The sequence below is a fragment of the Lagenorhynchus albirostris genome, chromosome 10 (genome assembly GCF_949774975.1).
Source record: "Lagenorhynchus albirostris chromosome 10, mLagAlb1.1, whole genome shotgun sequence".
NCBI classification, from domain to species: Eukaryota; Metazoa; Chordata; class Mammalia; order Artiodactyla; family Delphinidae; genus Lagenorhynchus; species Lagenorhynchus albirostris.
In genome coordinates, this window is record NC_083104.1 from 54,961,104 (window position 1) to 54,978,603 (window position 17,500).

Genomic DNA, 17,500 nt, shown 5'->3' on the forward strand with positions numbered 1-17,500 from the left:
CTAAAGAAAATTTAAGCAGAATATTCTGTTGTCCCTTTCTCTAGATTCAGAGATAGCTAGAGGAAAAGGTCTACACTGATTCATGGGCAGTGGCTAAGAGTTTAGCTGAATGGTCAGGGACTTGGAAAGAATAGATTGGTGACAAGGAAATCTGGGGAGAAGGTATGTGGATAGCTCTCTGAGAAAGGCACATGCAAAGATATTTTTGTCCTCTACGAATTATAACCAAATATCATTCATGACAGAGGAGGCTCTCAGTGATCAGATGACAATGGAAATACATTCACGGATGCCAGTCAGCCTCTTTCTCTAGCTGTTCTAGTGCTTGCTGATGTGTCTGTTAAAAAAGTAACCAAGGCAGCAGAGATCGAAGGTACGCATATGATGAAAAGCACGCACTTTCCTCTTCTAGGCTGTCTAGGCTCTTACCATTACTGAGCAACTAACTTGCAAACATTAGACACCAACACAGAGCCTCCTACAGGACACCAATCCCAGGGAGACCAAACAGCCACGTGGCAGCAGGTTGATTATACCGGATCCTTCCATCCCAATGGGAGCAGCCGTGTGTCTTCATAGGTGTAAACACTTGTCATACTGATTTGCATTTGCTCTCTGCAATGCTTCTGACAACATGACCATCTCACAAAACATCACTTCTGACTAAAGAACTCACTTTACAGCAAAAGCCCAGCTACGGCTTTGGACCCTGTGGACTACACTGGGATTTACCACATATACCATTATCTAGAAGATGACCCAATAGATCAGTAGGATGACCTATTGAAAGCTCAGATGTGGCCTGTGTTGGAAGTGACACTCAGAAAGCTCAGAGCACTTACCTGTAGGATGAAGTACAGCTTTGGAACCAGGGGCTGTGCTGTTTCTGTCATAGTCAGAATACTATGGTGAAAGGAAGTGTGGGTCTTCTCGCTATTACAGCTAATATTCCACTCAAAGTATTGGCTTTCTGTTCCTCTAAATTTGACTCCGCTCATTTAGTCATTTCAAATCCCAAGGGAAGAAATGGTCAAGGTGATGCAACAAGAAGTCCACTGGATTGGAAACTGACACCATCACCTGGCCATTTGGGCCCATTGGTGCCACTAAAGCATTAATAGGCAAAGGTGATTAAATTATTGTTTGGGTGACTAATGTCATTTACCCAGAGGAAATCGAGTTGATGTTATACAGTGGGGGCAGGAAGGAATACATGTGGAACCTAGGAGGTTTTCTGAGATGCTTCTTAGTCATTTCATATCCAATAGTATAACTTAATTGGAAAACTACAGGAAAACACAAAGACACAGACACTGATCATTCAAACCTTTCAGAGATGAAGGCCTAACTTAATCCACCAACTGAAACACTGTTGAGAAGAAGGACTGGCTGATGAAATAAGAAATATGCAATAAGAAATATGCAATGAGTAACAGGAGAGTTATAATGATCAACGACAGCCTTGCTCCAAATGAAATGTGAAGTCTTCACCTTGGCTTCACAGTCTTTATGAGCTCTGTGCCCCAGAAACATCTCAGACCCCGTGTCTTACCACTCTCCTCAGGCTCACTCTGCTGCAGTCAGCTGCTCTCGATGCTCCCAGGACACCCAGCACCATCACTACTCAGTGTCACTGCATGTGCTGTGACCTCTGCTTGACCTACTCCTCCATTTCAAAGTTGTCTCGATTTAAATGTGCCTGAGAAGAGGGCCTTTCCTGACCACTCACTCTAAATACCCCACGTCATTTCTCTGTAATCCCTACCTTACTCTGTTTTTCTTCTGATCATATACCACAACGACGTGACAGATCAAATCTTTATTACCTACTTAACTATCTAACATTAATATTATTTTTAAATATTTCATTTTATTTAAAATATTATTTAATATTATTCACTTATTAAATGTACTGCTGTAATAATATTTAATAATGATATTTATTTATTTATTTACTGTTTATCTCCCCCTCCAGAATGTAAGATCTACAATGTCAAAGTTATTATTTTTGTTCTCGCCTATATCTCCCTCCACTGCCTAATATAATTTCTGGTATATAGTACCACAATCAGGATACTGTTTTTTTTTTTTTTTTTTTTTGCGGTACGCAGACCTCTCACTGTTGTGGCCTTTCCCGTTGTGAAGCACAGGCTCCGGACGCGCAGGCTCGGCGGCCATGGCTCACGGGCCCAGCCGCTCCGCGGCATGTGGGATCTTCCCGGACCGGGGCACGAACCCGTGTTCCCTGCATCGGCAGGCGGACTCTCAACCACTGCACCACCAGGGAAGCCCAGGATACTTTTTTATCTGGAACTACCCACATATCCTATATTTACTTTTGAAGCAATCAAAGGATTCACTGCTGTCATATGTTCAGCTCCTCCAAATATGTGACCCTGGTAAATGAACACAGTATTAACTACAGCTCTGGATTCATCACTTAATTAGTGACACACAACTTTATAAAGGCAATGCCTCTCCCACAGTGCCAAATTTAGCCCTTGACAATTTGTTTGCCCTTTTTAAAGGATTTATTTACTGACTAACTCTTAGATCAGAACCCAATGGAAAGGAATGAACAACTAGTGTTCCATCAGTACTGAAAGGCCAAAGACTTCCTCAATATTATCAGGTTGTCAAGCCTCTGGTCTATGTTTTTACCTCTCCTAGAAAACATATGCTGTCCTGCACTTCTGTTCCTGACTTAAGCAAAATCACGGGCTAGTCCTTGCCAGGGAACAAGATGGTACCTGCAGGCATTATGGATACATCTGTTCCCTTGTGATGCTGTTTTCAACACAAAAGATGCCCATACACCCTTAAAGATTTCACCCTAATAATTCCACGTCTATGTTCTGCAGAGACAAAACAAGGATGCACCTGTTATATCTGATGACTATCGAAGTTATTCTGTAACTCAAGTTTAATGTAAAACTATTTAGAGAAGGAATTGACCTTGAAAGAATTTGGAGAAAATATGAAGAGTTAATCCACTTCAGTGCAGGTTGCTGCTCCCAATAGCTGTTCTCTTTTTACCTAGTATTTGTACTTTGTTGGTACATGATCATCAAGATAAAACTTGATTTTTTAGCCTCTCTTTGTAAGAAAGTGTTGCCATGTGACCAAGTTCTAGGCAATGGATGTAAGATGTAATGTGTCAACCTCTCAGTTACTCTTAGACTTTTATATGTCATGAGTTATATTCATAAATTACTTCAACTGCTGTTATTTGGGGTGTCTCTTACAACATTCAAACTGATATCCAATATGTCAAGAGTGTTAACAGACAACACAGCACTGAGTTCTCACTTCTTCTATAATATAATATAATCTTTAGGAGCATAGGCTCAAGTCAGTCTCTGGGTTTGAATCCTAGTTCACCATTTATTAGCTGTGGGACTTTGGTCAAGTGATTTTACCTCTTTGTGATTCATCTCTTCCTGCTTTCAGTAAAATTGGGACAGCTCTAGTGCTACCATTCAGATTTGCTAAATGCCATGAACTACTATGCCTAACAGGCTCAGAGCATAACCTGGCAGTCAATAGGCATTGACTAATCTATTTATTTAGGAATGCCCCAAGGCCATTCAAACATTCATCCAAGTTTTTATCAAATCAGTGAAGCTTTCTTTTTGGTATGTAAGTTTCATTCTCTTCGGAGCTGGTATGGCAATTCCTGCTTGAGGGAGAACGGAGAAAATGTCTCAATAAGCTCAGTTGAGCTAGGTGAGTTCCATGGGGGGGAAGTGAGTGGAGGCTGCTGCCGAAATTTTTTTAAAAAGAGACTTGATTATTCTGAAGAGAGCAAGAGGGACAGTTTTATGATGCCAGGGGTGAAGAAAGAAAGAAAGGTAGGAAGGAAGGAACTAAGGAAGGAAGGGAGGGAGGGAGGAAGGGAGGGAGGAAGAAAAAAAGAGGGTGCAAACTAAGAAGATGATAGAAGGCTGTGCAACAGTTGTTACCCACTCACTAGGGTCATGAAATACTCAGTGAACTTACGGTCAGAGAAACAGTGTGATTCAACATTTTTAGGAAACTGATGATGGAGCTGAGTTTCCCATTCCAGTTAAAATGAAATAAAACAGGGACTTTCGTGGGGCTCCCAATGCAGGGGGCCCAGGTTCGATCCCTAGTCAGGGAACTAGATCTCACATGCCTCAACTAAGAGCCCAAATGCCACAACTAAGACCCGGAGCACACCATCACCCTGATACCAAAACCAGACAAAGATACTACAAAAAAGAAAATTAAAGCCCAATATCACTCATTGATATAGATGCAAAAATCCTCAACAAAATACTAGCAAACAGAATCCAACAACACATTGAAAGGATCACACACCATGATCAAGTGGGATTTATCCCAGGGATTCAAGGATTCTTCAACACATGCAAATCAATGAATGTGATACACCATAATAACAAATTGAAGAATAAAGACCATATGATCATATCAATAGATGCAGAAAAAGCTTCTGATAAAATTCAACACACATTTATGATAAAACCTCTCCAGAAAGTGGGCACAGAGGGAACCTACTTCAACATAATAAAGGCCATATATGACAAACCCACAGCAAACATGATTCTCAATGGTGAAAAACTGAAAGAATTTCCTCTAAGATCAGGAACAAGACAAGGATGCCCACTCTCGCCACTATTATTCAACATAGATTTGGAAGTCTTAGCCATGGCAATCAGAGAAGAAAAAGAAATAAGAGGAACACAAATTGGAAAAGAAGTAAAGCTGTCACTGTTTGCAGATGACAGGATACTATATACAGAAAATCCTAAAGACATCACCAGAAAACTACTAGAGCTAATCAATGAATTTGGTAAAGTTGCAGGATACAAAATTAATGCACAGAAATCTCTTGCATTCCTATACATTAACAACAAAAGATCAGAAAGTGAAATTAAGGAAACAATTCCATTCACCACTGCAACAGAAAGAATGAAATACCTAGGAATAAACCTACCTAAGGAGGTAAAAGACCTGTATTCAGAAAACTATAAGATACTGATGAAAGAAATCAAAGATGACACAAACAGTTGAAGAGATATACCATGTTCTTGGATTGGAAGAATCAATATTGTGAAAATGACTGTATTACCCAAAGCAATCTACAGATTCAATGCAATCCCTATCAAATTACGAATGGCATTTTTCACAGAAGTAGAACAAAAAATCTTAAATTTGTATGGAGACACAAAAGATGCTGAGTAGCCAAAGTAATGTTGAGAAAAAACACGGGGCTGCAGGAGTCAGTTTCCCTGACTTCAGACTATACTACAAAGCTACAGTAATCAAGACAGTATGGTATTGGCACAAAAACAGAAATATAGATCAAAGGAACCAGATAGAAAGGCCAGAGATAAACTCACACACCTATGGTCAACTAATCTATGACAAAGGAGGCGAGGATATACAATGGAGAAAGGCCAGTCTCTTCAATTAAGTGATGCTGAGAAAACTGGACAGCTACATGTAAAAGAATGAAATTAGAACACTCCCTAACACCATACACAAAAATAAACTCAATATGAATTAAAGACCTAAATGTAAGACAAGACACTACAAAACTCTTAGAGGAAAACACAGGAAGAACACTCTTTGACATAAATCACAGCAAGATCTTTTTTGACCCACCTCCTTGAGTAATGGAAATAAAAACGAAAATAAACAAATGGGACCTAACGAAACTTAAAATTTTTTGCATAGCAAAGGAAACCATAAACAAGATGAGAAGACAACTCTCAGAATGGTAGAAAATATTTGCAAATGAATCAACGGACAAAGGATCAATCTCCTAAATACACAAACAGCTCATGCAGCTCAATATCAAAAAAAACCCAAACAATCCAACCAAAAAATGGGCAGAAGACCTAAAATAGACATTTCTCCAAAAAAGACATACAGATGGCCAAGAGGCACATGAAAAGATGCTCAACATCACTAATTATTAGAGAAACGCAAATCAAAACTACAATGAGGTATCACCTCGGTTAGAATGGGTATCATCAGAAAATCTACAAACAATAAATGCTGGAGAGGGTGTGGAGAAAAGGGAACCCTCCTGCACTGTTTGTGTGAATATAAATTGATACAGCCACTATGGAGAATAGTATGGAGGTTCCTTAAAAAACTGCAAATAGAATTACCATATGACCCAGCAATCCCACTAATGGGCATATACCCAGAGAAAACCATAATTCAAAAAAACACATGCACCCCAATGTTCATTGCAGCACTCTTTATAATAGCCAGGTCATGGAAACAACCTAAATGTCCATCGACAGATGAATGGATAGAGATGTGGTACATATATTCAATGGAATATTACTCAGCCATAAAAAGGAATGAAATTGGGTCAGTTATAGAGATGTGGATAGACCTAGACTTTCATACAGAGTGAAATAAGAAAGAGGAAGACAAATATCATATATTAATGCATATATGTGGAATCTAGAAACATGATACAGATGAACCAGTTTATAAGGCAGAAATAGAGACATAGACGTCAAGAAAAAATTTATGGACACCAAGGGGGGGAAGGCGGTGGTGGGACGAACTGGGAGATTGGGATTGACATATATACACTAATATGTATAAAATAGATAACTAATGAGAACCCGCTGTGTAACACAGGGAACTCCACCCTGCTGTACAGTGGAAACTAACACAACATCGTAAAACAACGATACCCCAATTAAAAAAAAAAAAAAGTAGGGGCACGTAGATGGCTCTGGTGTGCTGGCAATAATCTGTCTATAGAGCTACATGGTGATTATAAGCTATTAATTTTATAATAAACTGTTGAAGTATATATTTTATAGTCTTTCACAAATGTATTTTTGCTAAATTTCACAATAAATTGAGGTTATAAAAAAAAGAAGACCCGGTGCAGCCAAAATAAATAAATAATTAATTAAATAACTTGGAAGGAAGGAAGGAAGGAAGGAAGGAAAGAAGGAAGGAGGGAAACAGAACCTGGGCAAGCAGGAACAGAGTTGAATATGTAAGTTACTTGTAAGTAATTTCTACGTAAAAATCTTAGAAATTTGTTAAAAGATACCCTAGGATAAATCCTTAGGCCTTCTTAATGCTGGGACCTGGAAGATTGAGTCATGTTCAGGTGGCTCTCCACTGAGGAGGTGCATCCCCTCTGCCCATCTCTATCCCAGGGAAGTCGACCACATTCTCCCTGGAGTTTCCGCTGAACCATGTACACACTTCTTTTCTATCAGCTATTATGCTGTACTGAGTGTTGCTATTTGTTTCTTAATACACCTTTCTCTCCTTCTAGAATATGAATTCCTAGTGGTGGGTGTTGTGTTTTTTTATGTCTATACCTTTAGCTTGCAAAAAATGCAAGTACTTATTGAATGAATGAGATAAAATAACACCTTGATATCCACTTTTCTATTCATACTCATGGGGAAAGAGAAGAGGGTAGTGGGTTCAGCCACCTATGATGAGTAAAGGTACTGAAAGAAGAAAAACTACAACTATTTCATCATGTGCTATTGTGATAATCATAGTAGCTTATCTACATATTATATTCTGTCAAATAAAATTGCCAGTGCCCAACCACTTTTTAAAAGACAGGCTTATTTCAGAGAGAAGGGCACAGAATTTACACAAAATATCCACTATTTATGTATTATAGTAGCATCTTTCATTGCACTGATCAATAGAAGCAGGGTAAGTATCTTAGAGCCCCAAATGGGGGAAATCTTTAGTTTTATGCTATATCATCCCCTACATAAATCATGACTTTTCTACTTCCAAAAACTTCCAGGTTCTCTTTATTTATTCAGTTTTTTAAAATCAAAGGAATCTTGCTTTGAAAAAAAAATACAGGAACATATGTTAGTCATCTGGGAATGAGAAAGGTGGTGGGAGACACTTTGGGAAATATTTAAAGTATGTACAGGTAATAAGAAGAACTATCTTTCAGCAATATTGACACTGTTACCCTTAGTTCAAGGAATTAGGAATTTTGGAGAGGTTAGAGTTTGGTTAACATTTTATGTTTCCAATTTTATCACCATTATGCATGTGTGCATATTAATCCGTTAGTTTACATGTGGGTGGTGGGAATGTGCAGAAAAAGAAAACAATAGGAAGTATAAAACAAAATTCCAAGGCTTTGAGCTCTTCTATGAATGAAGCTGGATATCTTTGGCTTGCTGGGCCCCTGCCCCTGCCAACTCCAAGTGTAATCAATAGAATCTGTTAATTCAATAATTATCAGATGCATTAAACATGATTTTTTTCATTATTCTCATTCTGAAGTATTGCATTTTATTTTTGAGTTTTAATATTCTTTACACAGGGAGTCCATCTGGGGCTTTTGATTTTAAAATCTGATAGAGTTCATCTGTGGCAGAGTGAATGCAAATAAAATTCAGCCCAACTTAGAAAGGACAGTATGTGTGGCTTGAGCAACTTATGGTGGAAACAGAAAGCCCCAGTGTATTATGCACAAAAGAATCTCATTACTTTCTACTGATGGATGGCATTTCCTGGCAAAACTGTTTTGCTCCTTAATAAAATGAGCAGAAGTACCTCAAATCCAAAATTTTAAGGTGGCAGAGAAAGAGACATAAAAGATGCACAGCAAATGGATGGGAGATTGAGGTAGATCAAGACAAAGGAGGTAGACAGAGATTCATGAGGAATACAGACACCCATTCATTTAGCATGTATTGATCTAGTTTTAATCTGCAGCATAGCTTTTCATGTCTAACACCCCACTCACAATTGCCACTGAATTACAGCACTTCTAAAGTTGGCTTTAAAATTCTTACTGACTCCATAGACCCCCACCCGCATCACCTATCAGTGGCATTTGGAATCATTAAAGATTTGCAAACATTTCAAGGACAGTGATACGGAAGAAAGCATGATCAGAAGCTGAAGTGGAGGCAAGTAGGGCATAAGGGATTAGAGAAGAAGGGTTAGAAGGGCAAAGTAGGGAAGCATGGAGGAAGCAGCCCCTGCCATGGGACGAGGGCTTCTGCAAATGCAGTGGCACCAGGAAGAAACGAGCTTAGCTAAAACCCACATACGAGATCAGATTATTTGCTCGCTTAGTGCTATTTGGTAGATATACCAATACCAAATTATAACTACTAATTCATTTGATTTGTGAAGCCCCGCAATTTTTTTTAACAGCTCTGTGCTTAAAGCAATACTAAAACCCAAAAGGATTAAATTATAATGTAGAATCTTAATCTGATGAGTTACTTTTAATCTTAATTATATTTGTCCAACAGTAATTCAAGGAATTAGAACAGGGCATTTATAATATGCTGATTAATAAGGGTTTTTTTTCTGTTTTTCCACTTCAGCCAAATCCTTCTCGTGACACAGTTTATTGGTGAAAAGCATACCATCTGATATTACCTCTAATATATATCAGTTTCCTGACACTGAGTCAGTTCCTAGTCTTTGAACCTAGGTTTCCCTCGTCTATAAAATGCTGATAACAATAGCCTGTATCTCACAGGCGATTAATAGAATTAAATGAAGTCATGTTGAAAGAGTTTTGTTCATTGCCAAATGTAATTAGCACTCAATAAATGTTAGCTGTTGCTCCTACTATTATCATTAGGTTCATCTCAGACACAATGTGTCCAAGGAGACAATGTTCCCATTTGGAAATATACAGTGTAAGAAGGAGAAGATCTGTTCAAATGCCATGCACCAGAAGACAGAATTTTTCTCGGAAAAAAATAAATAAATAAAATTTAAAAAACAAAACAAAACAAAAAACTATGAACTACTATTTACTTAGTTCCTTTTCCCCAAATCCTGGGTCATCTAAGGTTAGCCACTTAATCTTCTTGTTTCTTTGTATCTATTACATTAGAGAAGATAACACTGTGTACTTCGTAGTATTGTTTTGATAATTATGAAGTAATGACTTTAAATGGGTTAAAAAGTACTAATATTTATGCCAGACTAAATGATATTGACCAAGAAACATATTTAGCAATTATGAATAGCTTAGATAAAATAGAATTATTTAAATCTTCTTCCCCATACTGCTAAAGATTTTCAGATTACAGCCTACCTATTTTGATTAATTTTATTATCTCTATCTAAACGTGATAAACAGATAAAACAATATGCTTTTGAATCTTACACTGACACTAACAAAATGTGTGAAATAAAGGGTGCAATAAATGCCAAGCACCTGTTCTAATGTAATAGGTTTTCATGTGATTTTTCATAAAATCACCTGGCTTTCTTTGGCTCTTCGGGAATTGTTCTTATCATGAGAGCATAAATTCTAATGTGTACTAACAATAGATACTACTATTGTGCATTTCTTTTTTGAAATATGCACAAATAAAAAGGTTTTAAAGGTGTAGCCCCAGTTTTCTTTAAGTGTGATTTTCAGGAAAAGCTAACACCTACTCTCTAACCAGCAGAGAAAAAGAACTCCAGGGGAACCAAAAGGAAATCCATTTTTCAGCCTCAAAGAAGGGAGAAACCATCTGTGCTAAATCATAAAACAAATGCACTGAAAGTTTATATCAATATACACATGGGAAGGAGGTTATTTACTCTGTGGAGGAAAAATTCCTCGTTATGTTTAATCATGTGAATTTCATGGACAAGTAGACTCCTAAACCATTTTATGCTTAAAGAAAATACTTAAAATTTTCATCTTAAAGAAATATACTCAATCCACTGTCAATTAAACTCCTCAAATAGATCCAAGCTTAGAAACTTCCTTATCTCTATCCAAAAATGTCCAGGATTTAAATTCTGGAAGGGAGTATTAGAAAACGAGTTATTCAGTTATTCACATCTTTTCATGTTAATTCTTTCTCTCTAGCAATCTCTCACAGTACTTTTTTTCACATTAACTGATTCTGCCTGTGGCCTCTCAAAGGTCTAACACCAGATTAGCCAAGGAAAAGACACAAAACATTAAAGTAAGAAGGTGGTAATTCTGGAGGGGTAATTGTTACTGTTTTTTAATCAGGTTACTAATATAATGTATTATAGATTTGGGTATCCGAGCAATACTCAAATAACAAAATGTTTCTATATTTGAGTTCAGAATGAGGCTTGTCTTGAACCCATCCAAAGGAATTTATGCCTGGAAGTGATAAAGGACCCTCATTATAACTCTATCTCATAGCAGGAGGTCCACATTAGATCTCTGTGAAATATTAAACTTGGAATAGAAACAGAAAATAAGAAAAGACTTCCTGAAAAGCAATTGCAATAGACTCCAAAATAATTTGCTATAGCTTGATGATGAAGAGGCTGACTTTATAATTCATAAGCACTTGAAGTTTTCAGACTTATCGAAATTTTTATAATCAATATCTATAGCGATAGCTTAAATAGAAGTTTTATTGCCTTGTGAGGGCAAAAATAGGTCTCTAACGTGAAAAGATTATGGAGTTTAGCTAGAAGGGAGCAGTTCCTAGAATTGAAACATTTCTCTAAACAATTTAATGAATAATGAAAATTCTCTCAAAGTTACTCCTAACAATAGAAATAGCCTGTTTTGTATAAATAGGCTAAGAGAAAAATGGAAAGACATAGGCACAAAAGAAAATGGTAAATTTTAGAGTTTTTATTAAACATGGGCTAAATGTATTTTAAGAATTCTAATGGGTTGTGCCATAAGAATCTGCATAAATGAATTCCATACCCACGGTCTACATTGTATTCATCAAAATCTGTTACATGCTGAGATAAGTCTATAAAATATATTCATTTTTTTGTATTTAAAATTTCACTCCATCTGAATAACTTTCTATTTCTCTACTGGTCTTTATGAATACTTTAATATTCATGTCCATTGTGTAAATGAAAAGCCAGCTTGTCATTTGGTTATATGCAAGATTCATAAAGTTTGATTTCTGAAATAACATCACTTCTAAACTTCCCTTCCTCATGCACTGTTGCCTCTAGTCAAATATCTGGCATTCTCTCTCATCTTATTTATGATCTTCAGATGCGAACTTTCTCTATCTACCTTGACAGCTGAAAAGTTACACAAACTATTCCGGGGAACTTTTCACTTTTCACTCAATGCTCAGGCAGCAGTTATGTATTGAATACCTCCTGTGTTAGCTCCTAGGATATAGCTCCTAGGATATAGCTCCTAGGATATAGCTGCTGGGATACAGCACTCAACATTCTGACTCCAAGAATATATACCACAATGGGAGTTTGTGATGGATAATAGGCTGTTAGGAGAGCGCGTGTGAAATCTAATTTGTACAAGGCAGTTAAAATGAGTTTCCCCTTTGCATCCCCAAAACACAAAATCACTTTTATTGTCTACAGACATCAGTCTAGTTGTTAAAAAGACACACCATTACAGTTAAGGATTTTGTCTTTAATGATATGAATACCCATAAAATGACACTCTGGTTTTCAGAGTGCTTTCTTTTTAAAATTTGTTTCTTCAACTTTTTATTTTAATAAGGTTTTGGGTAACTTACTAAATGTAACCTCTAGAACATAAAGGAAATGATGCACATTCCCTTCTGCATGGCTTTCTCCTCCTCAGAACAGCTCTTGTAACGAATCTAGATGTGATTTTACAACTTTCTCAACACAGCACTTCAAGCACTGCTGTCAGTTGGCTAGCTGAAGAAATGAACCCTCCTTACCATGTCTCACAGAAGGGTAAGTTCCCTGAGAACAGAGCTGACATTTTCGCCACAGAGGCCAGCACATTGGCTTTACCCGGAGAAGATGCTCAAAACATCATAGAAATAGAAATCCTCAGAAATCCTAGGAGCATGGAACTTGGAAAGAGACATAAAATCTCCTCTAATCCAAAACCCTCATGTTATAGATAAAGTTGGGCCTCGAGAGAACGATGATGCATTAAAAAAAAAAAAAAATAGGCCTTTGCCTTGCTGTTCTGTTTGTTTTTCATGACCTCCCCTGCACACAGCTAACTAACTTTTCAAGATTCCACTAAAGGACCCTTTCTTCTGTAACGTCATCCCTAGTAGAAAGCAAAGGCAGTAAATCAGACTTGGAGCTGCCATGGCACTTTCCAAACCTTTACCCTTCTCTTGTGATTCTAATGATCTGTATGTGTCTCCTATCCCCTTAAACTATGAACTCCTTAAGTGATTACATCTTACTTATTTCTGTACTCCAAGCATCTAGACCAACATGTGGCACATTGCAGGTCTCAATAAATATTTGTCAAAAGAATAAATAAATGAATGGATGAATATATAAGCCCTTTTCAATTTGAAATAGCATGTGTTTTGAAAGAATATTGTAAGAACTTTGTAATTCAAAATGCATTTCCCTGCAAAACAAATTTATATAACATTATGCAGTAGTATATTGTTTAACCACAGCCTGTAGCAATGTTTCAATACAGAAGAGGATGAAGTCAGGAAAGACTTCCTGGAGGAAGTAATACCTCCACTGAGTTTAAAATGAAGGAAATCTTAAATCACTCCCTTTGCCCCCAGAAGAGAAACATCATTTGATTCAAAGAGTCTTCAATTTCATCAAGTCCAAGGAAATAATAGGAGTACAATGAGCCTGGAAGAAGGGAACAGTCCCCCAGTGGGACCAGGAAGAACAGAGTAGAGGGGATAGCGATGGAGGGAAAGATGAGAGCTGCCGAGTGACGCGGGGATGCGCGAAGGAATGAATGCATCTATGATTCCACCTACACTCAAAACTGCTTCCTTGGTCCTAGAAGAAGGAAAAGCTCTGAATGAAGCAAAATAGAAAAAAAAGAGAGCTTAAAAGTCAGGATGGTCCAGGCATGATGGAAAGTTCAGAACAGACAGGGATTTTACAAAGAGAATGAGAGGAACTTAATTGTCAGGATGCTGGATTGAATCAGAAATATTTGATTTTAATGATGCTAACATTTTCCCATTAATATAACATTAAATATTTACCACACTTTTCCACCTATGTTATCATAGTTTGCAGAGAATACCAAGTCAAAATTTACAAATAATTTGCCCAGAGTAAGGAAACAAGTAAATGGCAGTCTAGACACAAACTTAGGTCATTATATTCTCTGCTCTTGGTACAGCATCGACCTTACGAGACATAATAGAAAAGCTGGATGATAAAGAGGAGATAGCAATACGTCAGTAGAGATTACCTGGTCTAAATGCCTTAAGTTTTCTTCTAAAAAATATCACTCGACTTCTTCTTTCAGCTGTATAGAGTGTTTATATCTATTTAATCTCCCCTGAAAATAATTACAGAATTCTCCCTATCCTTAAAAGGAAAAAAATTGTTTCTATTTTTAATATTTTAAATTATTCATGCATTAGTTGAATAAGGAAGAACAAAAGGGAGACTTTCTATCCTGAGATGCACATATCATGTGACAATTTCAAAGTTCTACCAACTCGGTTTCCCAAGTAGAGGTTTTCCACACAGAGCATCACACTGCAGGACCCTTGCTCTTGGTCATCTCACATCATTTAAGAAAGATAAATCAGTGGCCAACTCCTCCACCTACATATCTCGTGTTGAATTCCTTTCATTTCCCAGGATGCAAGAGTGAGCTTGCATCTGCCCTCCTTAGACGGACAAAAGATGCCATGAGTATAAAATAAAATGAAAGAAACAGGAAGGCATTGAAAGAAAAATTGAATGACAGGGTTAGAACAGGACTCTGTGCTATCTTTTATCCTTAATTGGTTGAGGATTTCCAGTGGTCTAGGTTTTGAGGGAAACATAGACTTACAGTGATTTAACCTAATAATCTAGCCTTCAGAACACATAGCTAAACTTAAGGAAAGTTAGATATCAAGAAAATAGAATGAAAGTAGTGGCACTTTGAACCTTTGAACACATATAAACTCTAAAAATAGCAGGCTAGATGGTAGAGAAAAAAAAAGCATGGTTTATTGGATAATCCTACGAGTTAAATTTGGAATAGGGTTGCCATACATTTTAAAAGAGGGGAGTATTTGCAAGCAATATTTCTGTATAAAATACTTTGTATTAAGTTCCACAAGTTTTCTTATGTCACAGTAATTTCACTGTCGACAATGATTAAATATGACTAAACTTCTTACTGTAAGAGCAAAGCATATTTATTATAGAAAATTTTAAATTAAAAATGTCCTTTGTTAAATATGCATTGGCTTGGGAACCATCTCAGTGGTTTCTGTTGTCCGAACTTTTAAGATGGCAGAACACATTGTCTTGCATCATTTCATGCATGAACTAGAAAAAATTCCGCAGTATTGACTAAGAACTTGGTTGAAAGCGTGGTTACATTGTGGCTGGCAGTGTGGTTTTGGAGTCTGACTCCGGTATAAATCTGACTCTTCTTCAATGGCTGTGGGACCCTGAAAAAGTTATTTGAATTCCATATTTCCCCATTATTTTCAGGGGGACAATAAAATTCACCTCCCAGATTTGCTGAAATGATTAAATGAGATAGTGCATCCAGAATGCTTAGCAAAGACCTCTGTACACAGAATCAGGGAAGACCTGCAGGCTCTGCTTAAGGTGGTCCCCTGCTTCCCCTCTCTCCAAACATCCCACTCCCGACCTCCGTCCATGAGCTTTAGCCAGACCCCCTTTCTTTCTGAGCTTCAAACACACTAGGCTTGTTCTGACTCTGGCCCTTTGCTTTCTGTCTGGACAGCTTTTCTTTGGATTTTTGCATAGCTGACTCTTTCCCTTCATTCAGAATTTTACCTCAAGAGAAATTCTTTCTCTCATCATGCTCCTTAGAAGAGCTCCCTTCCCTCGGCTGTTGGTCCTGAAACTGATTTGGTGTTTTCTACACTGCATTCATCACTATCTGTAGGTCTTACTTACATGTCCACGTACATGTCTGTCGTCTGCTGTGCTGAGTCAGAAGGGATGCTCCAGACAAGTGAGAACCTTGTCTGTCTTGTCTAATATTGTAGCACTTTTGGCACAGACTGGCTTCGTACTCAATAACGTATTTTCTTTTTTCCAGGAAACATGGCCACATTTCCCAGCTTTCCTTGAAACCAGCATGACCACATGGCTGAGTTTCCAGCAAATGGAATGTGGTGGCAATGACCTTTGCTCTTCAAGGCTAGAGCCACAAAGACCTCCCAACAGCCATTCTCTGTTCTCTCCTCCCTTCTTGGCGAGTTGGATGCAGAGGGTCCTGGGGATGACCCCCAGGCTCTAGGGGATGGCAAAGCTGGGAGGTGTTAGGAAATGAGCACCTTAATCACTGTGCCAAAACCTTCACACAAATAAGAAATAAGTTCCTCTTTTGTTTAACCTCTGAGATTTGAGGGTTTCATATGTCAAACAGACATAGGAAAACCTGACCAAATATACTACAAGACCCAGAAAACTGCCTGCCATAGTAGGTGATATGGGCTGAATGTCTGTGTCCTCTCCAAAATTCATGTGTTGAATCCCTAGCCCCCCAATGTGATGGTATATGGAGATGAGGGACTTATAAAAGTAACTAGGTAATTAGTTTATGAGGGTAGTGCCTTCGTGATGGGATTGACACTCTTATAAGAAGAGAAAAAGACCTCTTTCTCTGTCTGTCTCTCTCTCTTTTTCTATTTCTTTCTCTGTTTCTCAGCAGTAACTAAGGAAAAGCCATGTGACCACACAAGAGGAGAAGCTGGCCGTCTGCAAGCCAGGAAGAGAGCTCTCACCAGAATCTGATCATCTGGCTCCCTGATCTCAGACTTCCAGCTTCCTGAGCTGTGAGAAATAGATGTCTGTTGTTCAAACCACCCAGGGTACGATATTTTGTTATAGCAGCCCAAGCCGACTAAGACAGTAGGTACACAATAAGTGTGTAACAAGTATTGATTAAACAAGCAAAATAATTGAATTAGTGGCATTTTGTGCCCAACCATATCAGGTCTCTGTGCCTGACTATATCGTCTCAAAGTGGGCTGAAGAAAACGTCACTCTGCCGTAAAAAGTTCCATTCAGATGATGATGCTTGAAGCTCTCTGAGGGGTACACGATGTTAGAGACTGAGGAAACTACACCTCCTGGGCTTAGAGGTTTAGTGAATATTAACATAAAAAAGAAACTAAAGGAGATTTTGGTGTGCAGTGTTGCTCATCCCCTGCATGGACATTTCCTGTTTGGTGTCATAAAGGGAATATGAAGGCCCCATAAAAACCTAAATGAATTGTGCTGTAAATGTTAACTGCCCTGACAGCAGTGTGGAGGCCGCTCCAGTGTGGGGCCGCCACCGGGGCGTCTCTGCTGAGAGCCTCAAAGCCAGAGTCATGGCCAAATGTGGACATTAGACACGGCCCTACCCCCACCAGAGGCTACACTCTCCTTCCTGTGGCCAGTGAAACACTTGGCTAATTCAAGTTATATTTGTTGAAACAAGATAGAGCTCCCCACCCTGAAAAGGCTGCTTGACAAAATATTCCTGTGCATTTTCATTATTAAATCCCAAAGTGACAATTATTAGCCTTCAAGCCATTATCTTCCAAAATGAGCCAGAGTTTTGAATTTATGATCACATGAAGCCCATCAC